This window comes from Hibiscus syriacus, unplaced genomic scaffold (genome assembly GCF_006381635.1).
Source record: "Hibiscus syriacus cultivar Baekdansim isolate YM2019G1 unplaced genomic scaffold, ASM638163v2 tig00111099_pilon, whole genome shotgun sequence".
Taxonomy (NCBI): domain Eukaryota; kingdom Viridiplantae; phylum Streptophyta; class Magnoliopsida; order Malvales; family Malvaceae; genus Hibiscus; species Hibiscus syriacus.
Window position 1 is genome coordinate 179,185 of NW_024062984.1, and position 8,802 is coordinate 187,986.

Sequence of the window (8,802 nt, forward strand, 5' to 3'; positions counted from 1 at the left end):
CCCTTTCGGTTGAGCTGGCGAAAGGCGCGTCCCCGGGGACGCGCTTTACCCGTGTTTTCGCTGAGTTGGATGCCACGTGTGGAAGGCGCATCACCGGGGACGCGCCTTTCGCCAGCTCGACTGCCACGTATTTTGTTTAATAATAAATATTTTATTTTTATTATTATTATAAATTAATAATATATTATGTAAAATGTTTCGATTATAATTTAAGAATTATCAAATGTATTTTGTTAATGTGTGTTAAAGGTGGAGTGAATTATCTACATTAATATGATATAACAATATATGAAAACCAGTTTTCCCTTTATTGTAGTTATAGGAAAAATGTATGAAATTATAATATTACACATATGGTTATATTATTTTTGATTTTGATTATCGATCTATTAATTTTATCAGTTAATTATTTAAATGTTATCAATCTAGTCATCTCTTATCAATATTTAACAAAAATATTGATGCATAAGTTAATAAATTAGTATAATTACATATTTAATCTTCAAGACTTACATATTTTATGAAATTAGTCTTATTGAAAATTTAATTTAATAAATTTAATCCTCCAATCAGAACATGAAATGTTTCATCATATACATAAATTTTTTAATAACTTTTAATTTGTTTAATTTAATATTTTTCTCTACTTAGAAGGTGGAATTATTATTATATTTTTAAAAAATTTATAACTAATAATATTAATTATTATATTAAATAAATATATTAAAAATATTTATGTATTTAAAAGTTTAAAAAAATTATTTAGGTGTACATACATTGACAAATTATATAAATGCAATAACATTAAAGTATTAGAAACAAAAACATTCATTTAAATACAATATTAATTATATAAGAGTTAACGGTTATATGATGATAACAGAGCTGGACATTTTTTTCTATTGTGCCCGATGTTTCTACAATGCCCACATCGTTTTTGTTCTGTTGACTTCTCCCGAATATCCATATCACAATGTATTCTAGTAGATTTTGGACGACCTGAGTCCCTCAATAGCAATGGATCTGGTACAATTGTAAGCCAAGTTTGAATCTCATTTGGGTCTCTTTCGTTTCCTATGGGCGGAAACTCAAATTCATATACCTTGAATACTTGTGAAAGTTGGTATGCGGGATCAACATAATTTTTGTAGTCCAAATGCGAATGTGAGCAAGCAGCAATGACATGAGAGCATGGATATTTGAGTGCTTGAAAGAAACCGCAATCGCACCACATCTCTTGCAGATTAACTCTGAAAGAGTTAGCTCAAATCCCTTGCAGCGGACGTGGCATTTCGGTTACACGAAACAATTCACGGGTGCGAGAAAAATTTGTAACTAACATCCCATTTGATGCAACCACTTTTTTCTGTAAATCAACTACTAGTCTTGGGTGGTAAATATGTCTGTTTTGCATCCAAGTAAGAGCTTGTCCACCGAGCTTTGCAAAGAGTTGACCCAAACGAAAATAAGTCGTTTTAACCAACGCCGTGACTGGTAAATGACGCGTCCCCTTTAAGGTTGAATTTATTGCTTCAGCCAAATTTGTTGTCATATGACCATAGCGATACCCCCCGTCATATGCATTTGTCCACATTTCTTTGTTGATGTCCATAATGTACTCGCACCCCTTCTTATTTTTGCCAAACAACTCTTGTAGCATCGACTCAAACCTTTGAGGTAAGAGTTCGTAACCTAAGCCATTAGGAATATGTAATAGTTAATATGAAGTATAAATAAGTAATAAGGAATTGATAGAAAAATTGGGAAAAAGTAACATACCCATCCGCACGACTAACTGGCGTTCATCGTTCTTCTTGTATTTTCCGTAATAGTTTGCAGCAATATGACGAACACAATAACGATGTTGAACATGTGAATGTCTATACATTGTACCCAAAGAGTCCATTGCTGCTTTTATCCCGGCTCCTCGGTCTGAAATAATGCATACTCGTTCCCTGGTGACAACATGTAAACGTAAATTTTTTAGGAAAAAAGCCCAAGACTCAGTGTCTTCTCCTTGAACGAGGGCAAACGCAACAGGAAGAATATTGTGGTTTCCATCTTGGACCACATCCAATAATAAAACTTGCTTGTATTTCTCATACAAGAAAGTACCATCAATTTGGACAACTGGTTTACAGTACTTGACTGCATTAATACACTGAGGGTAAGTCCAAAAGACACGGTAAAATTGGCAGCGATCGCGAACCATTCGATCATTCACGTAATGATGTTGAGTTTCGAACTCAACAATTGTCCCGGGATTAAGTCTTTGCACAACATGAAACCAACTGGGCAGCTCGTTGTAAGAGGAATCCCATTCGCCATGAAGTTTGCAAATGACATTCTGTTTTGCCAACCACGCTTTTTTATATGAGACAGTGTACCCATATTGTGACTGTATAGCCGAAATCAACACTGCAACAGCTATATGAGAGCTTTGCTTCACAATGGGCATGATTGCTTGACAAATAATGTTGGAGTCCAAGTTGGGATGATCCTGGTTTATACCTGATGCACAACATGTATGAGGACCGTTGTATCTGGTTAGTTCCCATAAGTTGTTATTCCTCTTCCTCTTTGATACACAGACCATCCATTGACATCCATTGTCACGTTGGACGCAGTAGCAGACATATTTCTCCGTGTTAGATCGATCAACTCGGGACTTAACTGAGTTACGAATATTGTAACTCTTTATTGCCATCATTACTTCCTCCTTCGATGCGAACTCCATTCCAATATGTAAATTACCGTCATTGACAAATGATTGAAGTCCATAGTTGCCAACATCAGGAAGATCTGGAAATTCAGGCTCATACATTGCATCATAATCAGCCTCATACATATGTGCAGGAAGTTCGGCTGGTGTTGTATTTATCGGAACGTCATCCTCATCATCATCAGAATGTACGTTAAACTGTGGTGAGTCAGGTTCAACGAATAATCCCGTTTCAGCACCATCTGCACCTGGCTCCCGAAGAGGTTTTTCTGGTGGAGATGAGGGTTCCTCCGATAATCCAATGTTGAGGTCAAATAAGTTCCCGCTTGCGTGTCCTCCCCTTGAACTTGAGGCCATTGTATCATGTGAGATGTGAATAGACTACCGTCTCGTTGGCATTTCCATATGTAAGTCGAAAACATTGGCAGATGAATGTCTGCCCCTTGAAGTAGAAGAGATGTTGCCATATGGATTATTCGTGAAGCCACGTGGGTTGAGATCATAAGCAGTTGCAGATGAATGCCTTCCTATTGAACTTGATGGCATGGTATCTGGCGTTGGATCCGCCATTAATGATGTGAAATCATTACAGATCAGTTGTGTCGGGCTATCAACTTGATCAGCTTGATATGCAATGCCAAAGTGAGAGGAATATGAGAGACCACGAGTTGCACGAACCTCAATAAAAGTGGCATACATTTCAATAAGAGATTGTGAACTCCCCATATGAGCATCAACTATCATAGAAACATCATCATCGTTTGAAAGCTGAAATGATGTATACGTGAGCGAAAAAAGTTCAGTAGAAAATCTGTACTGAAGTGAAGATAGTCTTCTTTGGCCTGCTATACAAATCTTTAACGAAATTTTTGTGATTAACTCCTCAATTGTGATGTTTCTCTTCAAGGTTAAGGGGATATAATGATCTGACTCAAAAATAACCCCCCTCTTCAGCTTCCTTAATTTCTCCATCATACAAAACAACAGTAGAAAGATGACTCATTTTCAGAGAATTTGAGAATTTAGAGTTTGGGAATTTGAGAATTTGAAAGCTTGTGAACTGAAGTTTGTTTTGAAAGTTTATAATATGTTGCATATAATAGTGTCTATAATCGGAGTACTATACACATGAAGGCGCGTTCCCAGGGGCGCGCCTTCCATTATTTTGTCAGAGAATATGTTATCATTACCCTATTATGTCACTCATGTCCCTCGGGGACACTATTCATATCAGTACCTATTATTTCTCAGGGGACTTGAAGGCGCGTTCCCGGGGGCGCGCCTTCCATTATTTTGTCAGAGAATATGTTATCATTGCCCTATTATATCACTCATGTCCCTCGGGGACACTAGATATATCAGTACCTATTATTTCTCAGGGGACTTGAAGGCGCGTTCCCGGGGAGCGCCTTCCATTATTTTGTCAGAGAATATGTTATCATTGCCCTATTATGTCACTAATGTCCCTCGGGGACACTATTCATATCAGTACCAATTATTTCTCAGGGGACTTGAAGGCGCGTTCCCGGGGGCGCGCCTTCCATTATTTTGTCAGAGAATATGTTATCATTGCCCTATTATGTCACCCATGTCCCTCGGGGACACTAGATATATCAGTAAATCAGGTAAATTATAACCAAAATTTAACTTCTTTTGAAAGTTCAGCAAGTTAAGAATAACTTAAATTAAAACGTTATGTGAAGTTTGAATAAATTAGATAAAATGTGATGGATAAATTGAATAAATGTGAAGTGATAAGTTGATTGTGACATTGAAATTGTATGGAATGAGAATCGAGATGTTTTTAGGAATAAATGTGAAGTGATAAGTTGATTTTAATGTATACGTTTTAATATATATGTTAATGATAAAATCATATGTATGGATAAATAAAAATACGATCAGTATCCTAAATAATATACATTATAAAAAAATAAAAATTAATATAAATTCATAATAACTTTAAAATAAAATAAATTTAAATATTAACATTAATTATAAAAAATATTACCATATCGCTAAAATGTTTGGAGATATGATCAATATCCAATCGGAACAGCATTTCATTTTCCATTATAACTGTAGACAAAACAATATAATTAGCACAAAAAAATTAATAATTCTAAATAAATAATAATTATATAAATATTTTTTAATAAAAAATAATATTTACATAAATATATAATATAAAATATAATAACTATTTAAAAAAATACTAACATAAAATAAATTTCTTACCACTAATAACAAATTTAAAACTCAAATAGTTGGAGAATTTGAGTTATATAAGAGAGGAGAATATGATTTTGGTGTGAAGAATGAGGGAGGGTTGAGGGGGTTTATATAGGGGAGGAGGGGGGTAGTAAGGGAAAATGGATGGGGGCATTTATGGCATTTAATGGAAGGCGCGTCCCCGGGGATGCGCTTTCCACACTGGCAGTCGAGTCAGTGAAGGTGCGTCCCCGGGGATGCGCCTTCCACATGTGGCATCCAACTCAGCGAAAACACGGGTAAAGCGCATCCCCGGGGACGCGCCTTTCGCCAGCTCAGCCAAAAGGGTGCCACTTCGGGAAATATATATTAAACGGTGCCAAAAAGGTAAATATTCGTTAAAGGCGTGTCAATTTGGTCAAATCGCCATACGATCTTCATCTGTGAATAAATAAAATTAAGGGTAAAGTATATAAATTCTCTCCTAATTATACTATATTATTTTGTTGAGTGTTACGATTATTAAAATTATAAAATGATTATTGAATATAAGACGTTTCGTTGAGTCTCTTGCATATTAAAAAGGTTATAAAATAATCATCTGACTATTCATGTGTTCCAAAATTGTCATTTTCTGTTAAAAATAATAATCATCTAAGTTGGACGTTAACATATTGACTAGGATATAATAGTCTTTTCAGACTCTAAGATTACATTTTGTCATATCTCAATTAACTGATTAACGTCAAACTCAAATTATAGTCAATTTTCTAAGGCTTATATCACAAATAAGCACTTAAAGTATACATGTTTTTTCATTTATGTACTTAAAATATTTTTTTGTCAAAATAAATACCTAAAGTTATTTTTTTAATCAAAATAGGTACCTAAACTATTTTTAAGGCTATTTTTTTATCGTTGCTGGTAGCCAATCGCCGCCCATCACCTATAATCTTTCGCAGCAAAATCGATATCAAAATATTCATATTTGACTCCTCATTCTCCTCATATGATTAATTTTCCATGAAGCTTACTCAAAATTGACAGAATTAAACACAAAAAAATCTACCATTTTTTAGATGTTTGGAGGCTTTATTAGATTTATGGGATTTGGGGGTATTTGTTAAAAAATATAAATGGTGAAAAGCATTATTTAGAGAATATGAATATCATTCTTCAAAACTAGCTTAATCGGTTGCTTGTTGAAGAGATCGAAGTACTAATATGTTGAACTTTTAAATGGATTTTCGTCGATTTTGAGTAGGTTTCATGAAAGCCCAATAGAGAAGTGAAATATGAATATTTTGATATCAATCTTTTTGCGACATATGATCGATGAAAACGGTGCTTGACTATCGACGACAGCCAAAAAGTGTAATGACATGTCACGTCAACAACTATTAGTCATGTCATTGTCATGTTAATAATTTAATGACAGAGTAACATAATTGAATGTAAAATTAAAGTTCAATGTTATAATTGCTAAAATCAAAAGTTTAGTGATATAAACGAGTTAGTGGACAAAGTTCAATGGTATCTGGCATAATTTATCCTTTAATATATTATACTTAATCTTTCATAAATTAAAAAAAAATATGTTATAGCGTATAAAGATTCCATGGCACCAAAATTTGAGCTATTTAAGAAGTATCATCGCGATTCTAGTGCTTGTATTCTGCTACTCAATGAATCCTTTTAGAGCTATGGATTGAACTTTTCCGCACCAAAAAATACCAAAATCAACACAAATTTTATTGATTAAATGCTAAATTTTTATAATGTTATTAGATAAGCTCAATTTTCTCTAAAGAAATTGGGGGAATAAAGGTTTCACTTCTATTTGGTTGAATATCCTATTTGTACTCTTTTCGAGTGTTCTAACTTATCTCACCAAGCACGAACCATCTTATCTCATTGGTTAAAAGAATCCTTATTGTTCCTAGATGTCATGGGTTCGAGCACCAGCGGCTACAACAAGATGATTGAGCATTGACTGTCAAATGATTAAGAGTATTTTTATAACAAATACTATTTTGTAATCACCTACTGAACTTCGTTGTGATATTCAACTCCACATATGCTTGGACCTTGTTCGGTTGGTTATGATTTATACTATATCATTTGTTATAGGTTGTGAAAGTCTCCACCAGCCATCTCTGTCCTGTAAACCCATAAATTCTGAATGGTGTGGTTGAACTCATGCATCTTATTTATTTGAATGAGCCCGCAGTTCTTCATAATCTTAAGAACATATATTTTTGTGATATGATATATGTAAGCGGGATATAAACCTTGCGCGTGTACTCATCAATGAAGATATCTCTACTGTCTCTCTTCATTTATACATTTTTTTATATGTAGAGTAAAGCTGTAGGTGCAAATTTGATTGCAGTCAACCTATTTAAAGATGTTGAAATTTATGGGAAGGACCTTTTTCACGACTTATAAACAGAAAGCTACCGACAACCCTCATACTTTTTGCTAGAGCAGACACTGCAAATATAATTGGGAATACAAAGACATCTAGGAATGACAATGTTAGCAGATTTGTGAGTTCCTTCTCTTATTTATTTTCAAATTATTCTCTACTGAAGGTGTATATATGTGTGTGTGTGTGTATACTATATATGGCTGAAAGTATCTTTGATGAACTCAGTGAATGAGCTTCTGCTTTTGCTTGTATATTTTATAAGGAGTTTCTGCTTTTGCTTATGTATTTTATATCGAGTTGTCAAAATTACAAAAACAAGAGTAACCCGACTTTTCTTCAGAGCTTGATGATGACTGATCCAATTGCACGCATTGGCTGAGCTTCTCGACTTGGGGTCAGACCTTCAAGTTTAGGAATCTGGAATCCCAAAGGGTTGAAACGGTGGTATTTGGACCATTGAAGAGCTTAGCTTAGTCCTGGAAATCTTACCAGATGTGAGGTTTCATCATGCAAACTAATTGTATCCCACCAGACTTTAAAAACAAATAAACTCGTGTTATTAAACTTATCCTCGGTGTGTTGGGTCTCATCACTTTGATTCCTCAGTGTGCTGGAAAACTTACTAGATGTGGGGTTTTATCATGCCAACTTCATACACGTCGACCAAAGTTCAAGCATAAGTGGTGTTGCATATCACGATGAAGTTCAGTAGATAAGCCATGTAAGATGGTTTCTTCATCAACTCTAGGCGTTGCAAACCATATATACTAAACAAAACGTCTAACACGATGTTTTAATTCTTTGGGTAGTTAAAGATGGCTCATCCGCTCCTCAATGTCTCTCCGTTTAAGTCTCCATTCCTCTAATCTCACTGAGTCTGTAGCAAAGCATCCGTTCGTCAAATTGCCCCTTTTTGAAATTAGGATTTTATACTCTTTAAAATTGATTTTTTTATTGTTTCGGTCAAATAGTCAGCCAATCCTGGTCTGACGTGGCCAAACGACGCCAGGTAAGTCAAGTAAACGTGCCACATCAGCCATCCGTGACTGGTTTGTGGGTATTTATACACCCACTATCTAACACGCATTTTCGCATATTTATATACCCAATGCTACCATATATTTTGTACTCTATCCTTAACACTTTTTTTACCGTTTGGGTATAATGCTAATTTAGTAATTTTCGTTACCGCAATTCAACGATTTCATACGTGGCATTCCCTGCTGCGAGTACGAAAGACGAAACGGACAGTTGAGAAGCTTAATTAGGAAGCGTTTATTTATTTTTTCTACCTGAATAGCATTTAGAGACATAAATCATGATAATATTTCCCTCGCTTTCTTGAATTTCAAAATTCGAAAAACGACTCACCCAACAACTTCCCTTCTTCCTTCCTTCAACGTTTCTCTGTTAAATCGGTGATTGTTAATTCCGAAAA